Source organism: Lycium barbarum, chromosome 7 (genome assembly GCF_019175385.1).
Source record: "Lycium barbarum isolate Lr01 chromosome 7, ASM1917538v2, whole genome shotgun sequence".
In the NCBI taxonomy this organism is placed as follows: Eukaryota; Viridiplantae; Streptophyta; class Magnoliopsida; order Solanales; family Solanaceae; genus Lycium; species Lycium barbarum.
In genome coordinates, this window is record NC_083343.1 from 100,541,728 (window position 1) to 100,559,907 (window position 18,180).

The window sequence follows — 18,180 nt, forward strand, 5'->3', positions numbered from 1 at the left end:
AGTTCCAAGTAAAATGAAAGCAACAATTACACAATTGTGAACTCAATTAGTAAGGAATTTATCAATCTAAATCCTAATGCATAAAGATCCATAAATCAGTCAATACAAAATTTCGATAGAAATAGACAAAAGAGATATACAAAGTGTCACACCCTTTTTCACCCCGAATAAGGATTTTATGATTTAAAAGGGTTTTTCCAATTGAAGTGACGATTTTGAAAAGACATTATTTATTTAACAGAGTCGCCACTTGGAATTGATTTTCTGGTGTTTTAAGTCACCTTATTGAATCCCTAATCAAAAGGAAATGACTCTTTATTATTGGCGTGCAAAAATAAAGATCGGGTAAGGAATTCTATTGACCGGGGGAAGGTACAAAGCATCCCCGAACCCCGTGGTTCGAGCACGGTCGCTTTTATTGACTAGTATCCGGCTTAAATTAATCTTGGATAAAAAATATTTGCTTTAAGTCTTAACTTTTTTTTTTTTTTCAATTTAACAACGGATCCAATATTCTAGGAAACAGTGGGATGATAAGATAATGCATTCAAGCTACTCAAGACAATAAAAATAGAACTAACTAGCATTATACTAATTAGCACTTTTACATAAAACAATGCTTAATAAATAAAGCTAACATGCATTACACAAGCAACTACGTACACCTTACTATTTTATTAACACTCATTATCGGTCCTAAATGAATTGGATCAACAGACAGTTACTAAATTATAAGCTTAAGCCTCAATATCCCAAACTAAACATGAATTTTAAACAAACTGTGGTAAAGTCAAACAAAGCAAATAACAAGGAAAAAAAATGTAGACATTTTACTCTCATTTAATGAACAGTGAGATAAACTTCCTTAAACATCAATGTACTTGCACTTTTAAACCAATCATACATGGGTTTCCTTTCTTTGTGTATACGGGTAAAACCGAGGATACTGACATGCTCGGCTTCCCGTTGTCATGGTTATGTTCGGGCAGGATACGACCGGCTTATCGAGGATAAAGCTCCAAGCTCAATCTAGAACGAGGCGTTAAAGGAGAAGCGGTTAACCACCATAAGGAGAAGACTGGAATATCCGCTCTCAACCGGATATTTCGGCATCAATATCGGCAACAGCTGTCGCCAGATTTCTTTTCCTTACTTAGAATTGTACTAGGGTTAGGACTCCTCTATTATATAAAGAGAAGACCCCCATCCATTTGAGGGGGTTGGGCAACAGAAAGAGAGAAAGAATTCGTGTACTAAAGCAATGGAATCCTCTGGGTTCATTCATATTTTTCTAAGTTTATCTTCATTATTCACTGTGTAAACACCCGGCAAAAGGGTTCGACCTCGGTTTTGATACCCGAGGCCAGTCACCATTAATATTCGGTCAAATCTGCATCTTTGATTCACTTATTCGTTTTCTTGTAATCTCATCTCGAATTGAATTGAGCCACATATCTTTGGCATCACGTATAAATTTAATTGTTCTCCATTTTAAGGTTAAACAGTTTGGCGCCCACCGTGGGGCCAGAGATAGTAGTGGCGGTTCAATACAAAATTCTGGTTACAATCAATATTTTACATTTGTTCTTTAAGGTTTGATTTCAGGTCTACCAGACATGTCGGATTCCCATTCCGTCAACTTTCAAGTCGAGCCAAGCCATCACGAGCATAATGACGGGGGCGTACCTAATAACAACGCGCCCCCTGTTAATCCTGTTCAAGCCGGATCATCGGTGAGCAACGTACCGGCGGGCCAGAATAACAGAGCCATGCTGCAACATCTCCAAAACCAGTTAGACATGGCTATGGCCCAATTACAAGCCCAGCAAGAGATCATAGCGCAATTGCAGAACCGAAGTCAAGCACCCGATATTACTCCATCAGAACAGAACCAGGATACGGAAGAAAGGCACGTCACTCAGAATAATGAGAGCCACCTCGGGCAGAGCGGCGAGCTGATAAAAATGCTCGAAGAATTGACGAAACGAGTCGAGTCTGGTGAAAAGAAGATAGAGGCGAACGATAAAAAGGTAGAGAACTACAACTCGAGGGTCGATCAAATTTCGGGGGCCCCACCTGGGCTGATGTACACAACAGGTATCAATCAAAGATCAGGGTCGAAGATGATAAGATTCTGAGGACCGCTTCAGTATCATGGCATTCTGGTAAAGGGAGTGATCGATCGAAAGGAACGGCAGATCGAGATTCCAGATCATCATATGATAGGTACCAACCTTACTCGCTCGATCGAAGGGGAAATTGGCGCAACAGCGAATCGGGCAAGAATGATAAGAGGAATGATCGGAGGAACGATCGAGGCCAAAGTAGTCATGGATTGATGAACAGAAATATTGTCGATAGAGCCTCGGGAAACAGAGAAACTCCAAGGTTATCCAAGTATAATTTCTGAGTCGATGTAGCGACCATAGCGGCGGCCTTTATCCGTAACAGATAAACAAGGCATCCAAGGCCAATCCAATCTGATCCAGAGAAGCGGGATAAAAGCCTTATTTGCAAATACCATCACACTCACGACCATCGAACCGAAGATTGTCGACAACTGAGAGATGAGGTTGCCCGTCTGTTCAATTTGGGACACCTTCGAGAATTCCTAAATGAACGAGCAAAAACTCATTTCAAGAATGTGGACTTCAACAAGCAGGATAGGCCCGAAGAGCCTCAGCAAGTGATACACATGATTATGGGAGAAACGGACATTCCCATTGGGTCGGTTTTAAAACGCACCAAAATTTCCATAACAAGGGAAAAGTATATTCGGAATGACGATCCCGACGGTCCTATCTCGTTCAGTGACGAGGACATGGAAGGCATCGCTCAGCCTCATAACGGCGCACTGGTAATATCTGTCTTTGCCAATAAATTTAGAATCAAACTTGTGCTAATTGATCCAGGTAGCTCAACTAATATCATCCGATGGAGAGTCATCGAGCAGCTGGGACTACTATATCAGATCGTGCTAGCAATACGAGTCCTCAACGGATTCAACATGGCCTGCGAGACGACGAAGGGTGAGATCACTTTACCGATCAACATGGCAGGAACTACGCAATAGACAAAATTTTATGTGATAGAGAGAGACATGGGATACACTGCATTACTAGGAAGACCATGGATTCACCTCATGAAAGCGGTCCCCTCAACTATGCATCAGGCATTGAAATGCTCGACCCCAGAGGGTATCAAAACCGTCCATGGTGAGCAACAGGCCGCAAAGAAAATGTTGTTGAAGAATCTGTTAAGATTACAAAGGTGCAGGATCGGAACGAAGGGGAGAGTGCCAAATAGCAATCACAGATTCCGATCTCGAAGTCCTCGGAAGATTGGAGTAGAGACACATTAGACGAAGAGTTAAAGTTCGGAGTGCCGAGGACCTTTGTAGTGCTCGATGATTCAGATGCCACTAAATCCACAATTGAAGAACTCGAGCAAATCATACTATTCACTCACCCACCAGATAAGAAGGTATGCCTGGGCACGAGGTTAACCCCCGAGCTCAAGAATTTTTTTATTGAATTTCTTAAAAATAACTCAGATTGCTTCGCCTGGTCCCATTTAGACATGATAGGTATCCCACCGAATGTGATAACACACAAGTTGAGTCTGGATCCAAGTTTTCCTCCCGTCAAACAGAAGTGGAGGCCACAGCCCGAGGTAAAACATGCATTCGTCAAAGACGAGGTAACCAAGCTCCTTAACATAAAATCCATTCGAGAGGTAAAATACTCAGATTGGTTAGCTAACGTTGTAATAGTGCCTAAAAAGGAAAATAAGTTTAGAATGTGCATAGATTATAAAGATTTAAACAAGGCTTGCCCGAAGGATTCATTTCCTTTACCCAGCATCGATCGCATGATCGACGCTACTGCGGGTCACGACACGCTGACTTTCCTCGATGTCTACTCCGGGTACAACCAAATACAAATGGACCCAGAGGATCGAGAAAAAACCTCTTTCATAACTAGGTCTGGCACATATTGTTATAATGTAATGCCCTTCGGCTTAAAAAATGTCGGTGCCACCTATCAGCGGTTAGTCAACCGCATGTTTGAACACCAAATAGGGAAATCAATGGAAGTTTATATAGATGACATGGTCGTTAAGTCCCTGCGAGTAGAGGACCATTTGAAATTTTTGCAAGAAACCTTCAGCATATTAAGGAGGTACAACATGAAACTGAACCTGAAAAAATGTGCCTTCGGAGTCGGATCGGGCAAGTTTCTTGGATTCATGGTATCGAATCGGGGGATCGAAATCAACCCAGATAAGATACATGCAATTGCAGATATCACCGTGATAAACGACATCAAAGGGGTACAAAGACTGAGAGGACGAATAGCTTCCTTAAGCCAATCCATCTCCATATCCTCAGACAAATGTCATCGGTTTTTCTCGTTGCTAAAGAAAAAGACTGACTTTGCATGGACCCCTAAATGTCAGATAGCCTTAGCAGAACTCAAAAAGTACTTATCAAGTCCACCTCTACTCCACACTCCAAAAGCGAACGAGCAGTTGTATCTATACTTGGCGGTGTCCGAGATAGCGGTGAGCAGTGTCCTGGTTCGAGAGGAGAAAGGTACGCAATACCCGGTTTACTATGTAAGTAGAACCCTCGGTGACGCCGAAACCAGGTACCCACATTTAGAAAAACTCGCTTTGGCTTTATTGAGCGCATCTAGAAAATTAAAACCTTACTTTCAGAGTCATCCCATATGCGTCGTAACATCGTACCCGCTAAGGAATGTCATGCATAAACTCGAACTCTCAGGCCAACTACCAAAGTGGGCCGTGGAGATTAGCGGGTATGATATTGAATACAAACCCCGAACTACAATCAAATCCCAAATACCAGCGGATTTCGTAGCCAATTTTACACCGGCCATGATCCCCGAGGTCGATAAAGAAATGCTTCTTTCCTCGGGGACTAGTACGGGAGTCTGGAATCTTTACACAGACGGTGCGTCTAATGTAAAAGGGTCCGGGTTAGGGATAGTTCTCAAACCTCCCTCGAGTGACATAATAAGACAATCTATTAGATCGGCCGATTTAACTAACAACGAAGCCGAGTAAGAGGCTATGATTGCAGGTTTAGAACTGGCTAAAAGCTTGGGAGCTGAGATCATAGAGGCCAAATGCGATTCTCTCCTGGTGGTCAACTAAGCGAACGGAACCTTCGAAGTCAAGGATGATCGAATACGGAGATACCAAGAGAAACTGCAGGTTGTCCTTCGCCGGTTCAAAGAGTAGACGTTGGAACACGTGCCCTGAGATAAAAAATAATGAGGCGGATGCCCTGGAAAATCTGGGATCCTCGGTCGAATCGAATGGGTTCAACTCCGGAGCTGTGGTGCAGTTGACAAAATCGGTCATAGTGATCGGCCACGCCGAGATAAACTCGACCAGCCTCACTTGGGATTGGAAGAACAAATACATAGACTATCTTCAAATAGGAAAGCTACCATCCGATGCCAAGGAATCAAGAACCCTCCGAACCAAAGCAGCTAGATTTTGTTTAGTCGATGGCTAGTTATACCGAAGATCATTCCACGGCCCCTTGGCTAGATGCCTAGGACCAGGAGAAACCGACTACGTTCTGAGGAAAATTCACGAGGGGACTTGCAAAAATCATTCGGGAGCCGATTCATTGGTCCGCAAACTGATCAGAGCGGGATACTACTGGAACGAGATGGAGGAAGACGCCAAAACCTTTGTTTGAAAATGTAACGAATGCTAAAGGCACGCTCCGTCAATACATCAACCCGGGGAAGAGCTCCATCCGGTCCTTTCCTCATGGCCATTCATGAAATGGGGTATGGACATAGTAGGGCCTTTGCCATGGGCCCCAGGTAAGACGCAATTTTTTTTCTTATGACTGATTATTTCTCTAAAATGGGTTGAAGCATAGGCACTCAAGAAAGTCAGGGAAAAAGAGGTCATTGATTTCATTTATGACCATATAATCTGTCGATTCGGGATACCTGCGGAGATCGCGTGTGATAACGGGAAGCAATTCATAGGCAGCAAGGTCAGCAAGTTTTTTGAAGAATACAAGATCAAGAAGAACTTATCCACCCCATATCACCCGAGCGCGAATGGCCGGGCCGAGTCTACTAATAAAACTATACTGCAGAATCTAAAGAAAAGGCTGGCCGACTCTAAGCACCAATGGAAGGAGGTTCTGCCCAAATTTTTATGGGCCTACCATACAACGGTGAGATCAAGCACCGGGAAAACTCCGTTCTCTTTGGTATACGGAGCCGAGGCCCTAATACCCGTCGAAGTTGGTGAACTAAGCTTAAGATTCCGATATGCCACTGAGGACTCGAACCATAAAGCAATGTCTTCTAATCTGAATCTCGTGGACGAAAGGACGGAAGCTGCTCATATCGGGATAGCCGCAGAAAAACAAAGGATGCAAAGATATTATAACTGAAGGGCCAACTTCAGGCACTTTCAGATTGGGGACTTGGTGTTGAGGAAAGTCACACTTCGTACAAAGAACCCTCACAAAGGGAAACTAGCCTCGAATTGGGAAGGACCGTATCAAATTACTGGAATAATCGGGAAAGGCTCTTATCGGCTCGAGAATGAAGACAGACAACAGTTGAAACACAACTGGAACGTGGCACACCTAAAGATGTATTATTATTAAAGGTACGAATACCTTTTCTTTTTGCTTTTCTTCTCTCTCGACCTAACCACGCAGGGATACAACCCAAGGAACATCGGAGCAACATAGTGAAAACTGGAAAGTCATAGACTTAGGACTGAAAGCACGTGCTACACTTTTTTTCCTTTCGACCGTTTTGTCCGGAAGTGGGTTTTCGGCAAGGTTTTTAATGAGGCAGCGCTGAATAGCGTTCTATGCGAATAGAGCAAAGACTGGGGACTGGAGATTGCACATATCGGGCTAATAGTACCCGAGCCCTCATACCTCGGACTCGAGTACTAGGGGACTACTATATCATGGGCTAAATGATAACTATGTAAAAGCCAAGGCTTGGATGATAGGATCAGATGTAAGGACCAAACGATCGATTGAATCGTGTCCAATTAGGTCGTCCTTGGCACGGCAATGATAGCAGTCACATCGATAATTATGTAAAGCCAAGGCTTGAATGATAGGATCAGGTGTAAGGACCAAACGATCAATTGAATCGTGTCCAATTAGTTTGTTCTTGCCACGTCTTGCAGATACATCTCCAGTTGGTTTATCAATAAAAACCTTGCTTCAATCAAAATGATCCAATATTGCCAAATACTAAAAGACTACGACCTAAGCGGTTAAAGACTATGGTCTAGAAAACATACTCAAGCTAAAAAAACTATGGTCTAAATGGTTAAAGATTACGATCTAAAAACACAAAAAATATTGTGATTCGGTCTGTCTTGCAATTTATAAATAAAGCAACGAATAAAGTCAACACGGACTGAAACCTGATCATGAGCCATTATCACTTGAATTCTATTCTAGCTAAAACGATAAGGCAAGCCAAAAACAATGGCATAAATCGGACAAACAATGAACCGAGGAATACTTTATAAAGGGCAACAAAAGGCGATTAACAGGCCGAATGAAGATCTTCCTTTCCATTTTTACATACACATATAGGATTTACAAAGGGTCAAACTAGCAGCTTTAAAACCAAAAAAAAAAAATTGTTGAGAAAAACAAAAACAACAACAACAAAGACATAAGGATCCTGAGCCTAATCTTCACCCGATCCCTCGGTTTCTTCCCCGGCTGACTCATGGTCAATATCCGAATCCTCAGGGTCGAATAAAGCCTTTGCTTCCGCTTCGAGCTTCTTGGCCTCCTCGATTAGATTTGATAAATCCACTCTAGTGGCTTGAACCTCTTATAGGGTTTCTCATCGGGATAAACACCGCACGTACTCGGCTCGAAGATTACTGGCCTTCTCGGCAGCAGTCACGTCGGCCTTATACTGGTCTAACATATCGTCATAACCCGTGATCTGGTCAAGAGCCTTTCCATGTTCAGCTTGCAGATCGGTGATGACCCAACTCAGTCTATCCCGTTCAGCCTCAGCTGCCGCAAGTGACGAGCTTTGTCTGTTCACTTGCTCCACTGTCACCCGAAGCTGCTCTCTGAGAACATCCCGCTCGACTATAGCTCCAATTGTCGTGTCTTGGAGGGCAGTAAGCTCGATTTTGATCCCATCAAGCTCCGCCCGAAGTTGATCAATCTGGCTAATGTATGCCCGGGCCTGAGAAGGAGGGTCATTAACATCGGCTATTAAAGATTTATTGTAAACTTCAAAAGCCCTTACCTTCTCTGCCAACTGGTCACGTTCCTGCTTAGCCTCGGTAGCCTCGTTTCGAGTTGCTGCCAAATCTGATTTAAGGATAGAAAGGTCCGGAGCTCGTCCACCTCATGAGTTTTCCTTTTGAGCTCCTCCTTGAGCCGATCCACTTCGTTCCTGAACCGGTGGAAGCTTGCATGATGAAGCACGGAGGCCTATAAGGGAAAGAGGAGCAGTTATTAAAATGAGGCATGAAATTAAAGCTAAGTGCAAAGAGCGTAGGAACAACACTTACTTGGTTCAACGTATGCTGAGCCTTGTTAAAAAGGCAGGATTCGCTGATTTCAGCCATCTTCTTACGGTCCTCTTGGGACACCAGAGGGTACAGATAGTTGGCTACCCCGACCAACCCCAATAACATGTTCATATCGGCCGACACCTTGAAAGAGATTAGCCTCTTTCTATTCGGGTCGGTACTAGGGGCAGGAAAGACTTTCTCCAATCTAGCACCGGAATTAACCCCGAAACGGTTGGCTACGGGGATGGATAAATGCTCGAAGCCCGAAATTCCTGGAGCGGGTATTTCATAACTGCCATAACCGGTTGCTCCTTCTGACTTATCGGTCATCTTGCCTTTGGCTTTATCAACATCGGTGGAAATATCCACCAATTGAGGGAGAGAGTCCTGTATGCAAATTATTGTTTCAAACGAGGCCACAACTTGTATCGGAAGGACAGAACCAATACCATACAAATGCGGAATATTAAGTAACTTCGAACCCGGTACAGAGGAACTGCCTTCGATCCAGCGGCTGCGATTGAATGCCTTCCCAAGCTTTGAGTAGGAATGGGCTCTGTCATAGAGTCTTTAGATGTCCCGACCTTCGACCTGATGCTCCTTACGTCCGTTGGCCTCGGGACATCCCTCGAACCAGCCGGAATCGGACTTGAGCTTTCGACCAAGGGTGGAGTAATCTCAGCAGGACCGGTCAGCTCTTGATCGAGGAGCTCATCGGTAAGTCGGTGCTTGCCCGACACCTGTTCTTCATAATCGGAATGATTCGATAGTTGACCGGCGACATTGGCGTCCAGAGCCCTAGCCGAGACATCTTCCGAAGAGTTCTCTCTGATGGTGAGCCTCAATCTTTTCCTGGCCTCGGAAGGAGCTCGAGAAGACTCGGAGGACCATCTTTTTCTCCTCTCTGCCTTGTCTCCCTAATCAGGAGCTTCGATATCTTGCTCATCGGCCGAGGCCTCAGCAGCCTCCTGACCCCGAGTTTTGGTGCCCTTTGATAGACCTGTAAAGCAAAGAAGAACAATTTTTAACCTATCAAACATAGCGTAGCACGTAGGGAAGACGGAATAACACTCTGAGGGAAGGACTTACCGTGATTTTCAGCCTCCCACCGGGATCGAAACAAACGTCACCGGGTGCGGTCGGCATAAGTAAGTTGGGAACAGATATTCCCGATCCATTGATCGATGTTGGGAACCGCGCCGAGGGTTCGAACAAGTGCTATATACACATGAGCAAATCAAAGGGTCAGTGTAGGTACAAACATATAATCATATCATTCCAAAGTAAAGTTACTTACGGGTTGAGTTCCATTTCTCATGAAATGGCAACTTTTCAGCGGGAATCAGATCATTTATCCTAATTCGGACAAATCTGCCCTGCCAGCCTCGGTCTCTATCTTCGTCCAGACCGGAGAAGGGTGCTTTTCTAGCTCGTTTGGAGAGTTTAATCATACCCCCTCGGAAGACATGGGGACTATACAGCCGGAGTAGATGGTGCACCGTGAAGGGAATATTCACGTTTGTGGTAAAGTAACGGAGGAGCACAACGATCCTCTAAAATGACGGATGAATTTGGCCGAGGAAAATATCATACCATTTGCAAAAATCCACTACCACGGGATCGAGTGTGCTAAATGTGAAAGGGTAGGTATAAACACTTAAATACCCTTCCACGTAAGTCGTTATAGCTTCATTCTGATCGGAAATAACGACCTCCTTACCCTTCCACCCGCAATCTGCCTTGACCTGTTCGAGTTTACTCTGAGGTATCGTGCACAAATAGTCCGATATTTCGACACCTCGATCCCCTTGTTGAGAAGGTTTCTCGACCTTGAAATCTCGAATGGTCGCATAATCTTGAGGAATGAAGTCCGTCAGTACAGGCTCCGGTTTTGGAGCCGAGGAGGTTTCACCGATTTTAGCTTTTGAAGATTTGCTCGTCATTATGGAAGTATGAAGGTATGAAGGTTTGTATGAAGATTTGAAGATTGGGTAAAGGACTAATAAGGAGATATGAAGGTTTGAAGATATGAGGGTTAGCGTATCCAAAGCACACGAAGGTAAAATTCTCTTTGCTAAAAGTCAGAAAGTGAAAAATGAAAGAGAAAACTTGCTTTTATAGAGTGGGGCCTAGGCGGTTCACATTCTGTAACCGTCTTTAGAGCCAACCGGGTCTCGACACGTGCCGATGTCAGATGGATGTGACCTTGATCTTATCTAACCATGGGAAGCGTACATGAGAAGGAACCGGGTCACCCTTCTCGATCAACGAGGCGTACATGGACAGACCGGTCTCCTGATGAGAACTAGGTCGGGCTCTCACACCAATACCATTAAGATCAAGTAAAGCTTCCATATCGGTCACAAAAGATGTAGTCTCTAACCCGTTGCGGTCGAGTATAAAAAATAAAATGTTCAAGCATGGCGGCCGATAGCGAAGCATTTCGAATTTTGGTGAGCTATAGAACAAATGACAATTGATCAAATATTGCAAGGGCATATACAAGGTTCAGGTACAAACAACACAAATGGAATGCTCAATAAAGTCCGATAAAAACCAATTCACAAAATTCCATTGAAAGCTGTTCCATTTCATAAAATTCCGACTAGGTCGGATACATCGGTCCATCAGGAAAAAGCAAGAAAAGCCCTACTCTACGGCTATAAATTGAAAAACGAAAGTAAGACAGCAACACCCTTAACCGACATAGCAAGTCGAAGGTTGAGAACTTCAGCCTATCCTATGGGATGCCGCGATTATGCGTGATGCCGAGTAGGTATCCCCATGACCTGCGCCAGAGACGGATGAACTAGGGACATTTGTCTCCGGTAAATCTTCTTCATCAAGCACTATTGTTGGTGGGGTTTCGCCAAAAGGCACTTCCCGACGGGTCTCCATGATATGACGGGTTCGAACCCGAGATCCAACCCCTGAATGTCCAACTGGGAAGCTTCTAGCCTCTCTGCGCCCAAGTGCCCTTGGTGGCGCGAGTGTTCTTCTTCCCCGAACAACATCCTCAGCTGCTGTCTTTCCCTTGGAATCTCTTCTCGTCTGAAGCCCTGAAAATCAAATACATTGGGTTAGGATGTAATACAGGGGAATGAGGGTCGAAATGATCGAATTAAGAAATTACCGTGACTTTTGCCTTTCCACCCTTCGGGTGCCATTCTTCTCCAAGAACGACCTATGCTACGAGAAGCTCGGAGAAGGGCAACCACCGATTCAAAGATAGTCGTATCAAGCTCGGGTTCAACCGAATTTGGTGAAGGGTTCCACGCCTCAGGAAAATCAGTAGACAATGGATGGTGAAGTTGAGTCGTGCGTATCATCACAAACCGATGAAGCCACCCTCGGTCATAAACATCTTCGGAGTCAATCAGGCTTCGACTTCCCCGGGGAAGCAGATGAATAATCCCCCATCGGATCACCTCAGGTATGTATATATGAAGTAAATAGTCAAGGCTGAAGGCGACCCCGGCTATATTAGCCAGCTTCTCAATACAGTACACAAGTCTCCAAATCTGTGGGGCGATTTGTCCGATACATATCCAATACCGATGACAAATGTCCTCGATCACTCGAGGAACAGGGAGAGTAAACCCAATGGCAAAAGGATAAGAGTATGACAACGAGTAGCCGACAACATGGTGATTTATTTTCACACTATTCCTAACAGGGCGAACGTCAACATCTGGGCCTAAGTTGCAATCTTCTCTGACTGCGGTAATGGTGCCATCATCGATACAAGATTCGACATTCTCCACCGAATCAAAATGATGAGAAATTTTGTAGTCGTTAGTATAGGTAAATCTCAATAGGAGAATACTGGCAGCGAGAGATTCTAGCTCCTTATCAGGACCGACGACACCCGTTGACGACATGAACGAATGTTGATCGTCACCTTGAGTCAATAATGGAACGTAAGCCATATTCGGGAAGGGTTTCCTTAACAGTGAATGATCACGGCCATGATGAAAGAAGATTCAAAGTTCGGGGAATGCTACGAGCTCAATATGGAAATCGCAGTAAGGTTTTTTGAGGAGGAGCAAAGTGAGATTTGAAGAAGTACAGATGCATGAGAAAGGAAGAATACATGGGCTTTATATAGAAAGAAAATCAAAGAGTCATGTAGCGTATCAAGGACTCTGACATAAGGACCCAAAAAGGATTTGGCGGCTGAGTTATAATGACCTAGCATCGGGCAGAGTAAAATGTTGACTGGAAGGTCTTGTCCTAGATAGTTGGAGGTGTCTGCTCAGCTTTATTTGGGGCCATTTCCCGCCGTCAAAATTTTCACCTCGGGAAATGGGGGGACTATCTGTATACGGGTAAAACCGAGGATATTGATATGCTTGGTTTCATATTGTTATGGTTATGTTCGGGCAGGATACGACCGGCTTATCAAGGATAAAGCTCCAAGCTCGATCTGGAACGAGGCGTTAAAGGAGAGACGGTTAACCACCATAAGGACAAGACCGAAATATCCGCTCTCAACCGGATATTTCAGCATCAATCTCGGCAACAGCTATTGCCAGATTTCTTTTCCTTACTTAGAATTGTACTAGGGTTAGGACTCCTCTATTATATAAAGAGAAGGCCCCCATCCATTTGAGGGGGTTGGGCAACAGAAAGAGAGAAAGAATTTGTGTACTAAAGCAATGGAATCCTCTGGGTTCATTCATATTTTTCTAAGTTTATCTTCATTATTCACTGTGTAAACACCCGACAAAAGGGTTCGACCTCGGTTCTGATACCCGAGGCCAGTCATCATTAATATTCGGTCAGATCTGCATCTTTGATTCACTTATTCGTTTTCTTGTAATCTCATCTCGAATTGAATTGAGCCACGTATCTTTGGCATCACGCATAAATTTAATTGTTCTCCATTTTAAGGTTAAACACTTTGAATTAAATTACTCCTTAACATATGAATTCATTAGGCATAAAAAAGATGGATGAATACTTGAAAAGAAAATCTTTTTGGGCGCAGGCTCCCGAAGAGAGAAGCCTAACGAATGTCAGATGCAAAGCCCCCAACCCCCTACTCTACAAAACAAAGAGTGAAGTCATGGGTGATCATTGGTCTGATGCGTCTCCGCTTTCTTTTCTTGAGAAGAATGCTCTGGTCTGGCATAAATGTCAATTCATGAATTAGTCCACTATGAGTCTACTAACATTATGGACTTTGGATCTGAAAGTGGAAACTAGAAAAAAGAAAGAAAAACTTGATGAACAAATGTGAAGCTAATCAAGTATAGGTGAACATTAGGCATTCCATTTTTATTTTTAGCATTGGCAGTTCAAATTTATACTTTGCATTAGCTTTAAGATCAGTTAATGTTAAAAAAAAATTATTACATCTCCGTTAATGAGTGGATATATAACCGTGTCCCATATGGTTCAAAACCAAGTTGAAATACGTTTATATTCAAGATATTAATGACTTGAAGCCCCAAATCCATGCGCAAATATTAGATATTCACAGCAACGATCAAACATGCATCTGAGAACTAAACAAAACATGATAAGTAACCAAACTTTGCATAATATATAATATTAAAAAAAAAAAATTGGCTCTGCTTACACTTTGTTCTACGAGAAAATTATTACAAAATAAGTAGAAAGGAGTTGATGAAAACCTGTGTAGTAAACTAATTGAAAACAATAGCAAGGACGCCGTCACCGGAGCTCGATCAAAACCAAACTTAACTCACAAAGTTGTTGTGTTCTCTCGTTCTCCCTTGGTTTTTCTCTCTTTTTGTTTTCCTGTACACTCTATCTGTGTTCCCTTTCTTTTTGCTCTCCATGTGTCCCTATTTATAGTGTGTAAAAATGGAGTATATGTGTTTGTAAATGTGGAAAGAGTGGTGTGAAAATCTGAAAAGGCAGGGAGTGTAAATCTGCAAGGAGGGAATTGAGGGATATGTTGGGTGCATTTTTTCAAAAAGAAATTTTGTGCATTTAATGTTAAAGATATGTTTTGATTATATTTTTTCATCTTTTTTATTTTATTTTCTTTTTTTCGTTTAAAATAAATAAAAATACAAAGATGAAAAATATTACCTAACTTTTAGATTTTAATAAAAATTTAAAAAATTTAAATAAAATATAACTAAGAAAGTACTAAAATTACTAGCTTATTTATTAAGACCTGAATTAAAAGAAAACACACACCCACACATATACATATAGTGTGACACTTTAGATCTGGTCAAAAATTAGGTGTTCATACAAAGGAGCATAGAACCAAAAATAATACCTAGCAAAAGAAATGACGGAGTCATGCCTGCAAGATAAGAAAAGATCGACCTCTCATTTTCTACATAAATGCCCGATAAGGAAGTGATATTTATAGTCTCTTTCTCTCTAATGGATGAAATGGTTGTTCTTGATTGATTTAGTTGAGTTCTCTAATGCACGAACCAGTTCTTTCTTTAATAATGACTTTTAATCTTTTTTTTTTGTCCAACTGAATTTTGAATTTGTAACATAGATTGCATTGAAAATGAGTTGAAAATGTTAAAAATTGAGAAAAAGGATAAATAGGTTCATATCAAACTTTGCTATTCTTAAATATAGCCATCAGAGATGTCCAAATGTGGAAAGAAGTGAAAACTATCTTACAACAAACAGCAATAAAGCACCAAAAAATGTGGTTATAGTCATCCTTGCTTTCGTTTTCAAGGCCGCGACCCAAAAAAAGCAAAAAGTGGTAAGAAGAAGTCCACACTTTTTCTTTCCCTACCCTTTTTTCACCATCAGAAAGAACGTAAGAGGCAACCAAAAACACAAATCCTTGATTTCCACAAATTAAAGGAAACATGAGATGTGAATAGTTGAAGAAGCGCACAACGCGAAGATTTTAGGAACAGGGGATCCAACCATATGTCCTAGTTGATGGGTTTGGACAGAACAAGCTGGGTGGAAACATCTAGTTTTTCATATAGTTGACGATTATAAGGTTGTCTTGTTTGACAATATGGGTGTTGGAACTTTCAATCCCGACTCCTTTAACTTCTATAGATAGTCAATCTTAGAAGGATATGTACGCCTGTGAGGGTATCACTATTTTGGGAGAACTCCAAATTTGTCGTTGCATTTAAGTTGGACACTCTGTTTCTGCCATGATTGGTGCCATCGCTTCTGTTGCCCACCCCGATCTCTTCACCAAACTTGTTACCGTGTCCAATGTCATTGTTGTATCCGTGTTTGATGGCTTCTGCAAGATTAAAGAGCACATACCATATCAAATAAAACTTGTTTAATTCAGTACGTGGGCAACAAAACAACTAAAAGATAAAAACTTGAGTAGTACAATAAACATAAAATGAGGGGGGAAAATATATATCGAAGAGGAACAGAAGAATTTGACCTCTGGCGAGTGGGAGGGAGAGGTAAAGGAGAAGGACGTTGTGAAGAAAAGGAGTTTTACTTGGAAAAGGAAAAGAGGAACGGATACACGGTAATTAAGAGAGGGAGCTTTAAAATTGTCAAATTAAGAGGTTTCTTAAGCAAATTAAATGACAAAAAAGAGTAAAAAGGCAACAAAAAAAAAAGGAAAAAGATAAATATGGTTTCTAGTTTTTTAGAGCGCCACGTAGGCAAGCCTACCTACTTATATATATATAGAGATATAGATTTCTAGAACTGTACAACAACAATTTTATTCTGCAAAAGAGAAGAATAGGAGAAACGGCAACAGGACCTCAACTGAAAATATCACACATAACCGTAAGCACCATACAGCAACCAACCTGAGTCGGTGGCGATGCCAAGAATTTCATGAATGGGAACTAAGGCTGTCAAGTGGGCTGGATCGGGCCATTTAAACGTGGGCCACAAAGGGCTGGGTCAGGGCCGGGCCGGGCCGTAAGTTAAGGGGCCGGGCTTGGAGAGGGAAGAGGGTGTCCAGCCCAGCCCTACCCGGATAGGGGCTACACATCGGGCTAACCGGGTCGGGCCGAGTTATAGTTAGTGGGCCGGGCCTTTTTTTTTTTTTTTTAAGTTCTAATACAAAAATAGACATTTACATTTACTACTAGTAATAAAATTAACATTTACAACTAATGATAAAATTGCTAAATTAAAAAAAATTTTAGTCATCGTCAAATTCAAAAAGCTAGCCATTGTAAATTTAAAAAACTAGTCGTTGCTAATTTTATTTAAATCCCTAAATTTATGAATAACTGGACTTTGGTCATATTTTCAAACTATAAATACCCCTCCATTCTTCTTCATTTTCACACAATTCTTCCACAATTCTCTCTTTATCTAAATTTGCTATTCAACTAGTGTACATTACTTCACCTCCACCTTCTCCTCGAGTTCGAAGATCAACTTCAAGTGCGGTGTGGATGCATTTTGAGCGAGTAAATGAGGAACATGTTAAATGTCAATATTGTGGTGACATATATCTCCACTAGTCCGGAGCGTCGGGTATTATAGCCTATTAGGGGGGGGGGGGGGGGGGGGGGGAGGGGGTGGGGGTGGACGGGGGTACCGGGGTGTTGCGTAGACACTTGTGAAAAGGCACGAAATTGAACTTTGAAGTTTATCTCTTCTTTAAATTTGTCCATCGATGTTAGCTGTTTAATTTGTATGTTTTGAACTATTGATTTGCAATATTTCGCCGTTCAAGTTTGTATGTTTTGAATTTGCAATGTTATCAATTTAAGTTTAAAGTTTTATTTTAAATTATTTATGTAGATGTTGATATGTCTATTTGACTGGACACGAAATTTAAGAAAGAAGAGAAGACTTTCAAACTTGTGGTGTTCAATGAGTCACATATATTTTGTGTGGCTATAAATCATTGCATAAAGGTAAATTGTTTTCAAATATAGAAAGGGGTCATTCTTTTTATCACGGACTAATAAAGAAATAGGTTCACGTAAATTGAAACGGAGGAAGTATTATATTTGATATAATCTACGTATTCACAGTATATATGACATGCTAATGAAATTTTACTTTTATATAAAACTATCACAATCTAATATATACTATATACTGAAAATGTATCAAAGGTATATTGGTTGAGAAAACAAGATTGTCTAGCTTTAAAATACAATTTTAAAGAAAACTAAAGCACTCTGTAAAAAGAGACTCCTAATTTATTGGGATACAATGTTTTTAAAATATTTATTATTAGTAATAAATGTAGTACTTATCTTTTTTTTTTTTTTTTAAGTGGGCCGAGCTGGGCGGGTGCCCCGGTAGGCTGGGCTGGTGGGCTGTCCACCTTGTCCGGCCCAGCCCCCTAATAAATCCCACCTAGCCCAGCCCCTTACACCTCTTAGTGGGTCTGGACCGGACCGGTGGTGGGCTGGGTTTACCAGGATGGCTTCAGGCTGGCCCGACCCACTTGACATGCTTATTGGGAACAAACGGATACTTTAAATCAAACTACGTAGTAATATATAGCTAAGTCATAAAAACACTTAATAGAACTAAAACTTTATAAATCAAAACTAACTTAAAAATGAGTAAATGACAACAAGAGGAATTCTACTATTGAAAGCATAATCAAATATAATATTACAACCTCTCTTACAATAAGCTAATTAGAAATAAGAAAACCTCCTCTTTCAGGAACTCTAT

General features: G+C 41.8%; 1 long non-coding RNA gene across 1 annotated transcript; it reads right to left on the reverse strand.

Moving 5' to 3' along the window:
- Nucleotides 1-15,127: 15,127 nt before the first annotated feature.
- On the reverse strand, nucleotides 15,128-16,058 carry LOC132602356 (uncharacterized). Its single transcript, XR_009567750.1, has 2 exons — nucleotides 15,953-16,058; nucleotides 15,128-15,799 (listed from the first exon to the last, which is right to left on the reverse strand). It is a non-coding gene; the product is annotated as an uncharacterized LOC132602356 (long non-coding RNA).
- Between the last annotated feature and the right edge of the window lie 2,122 nt (nucleotides 16,059-18,180).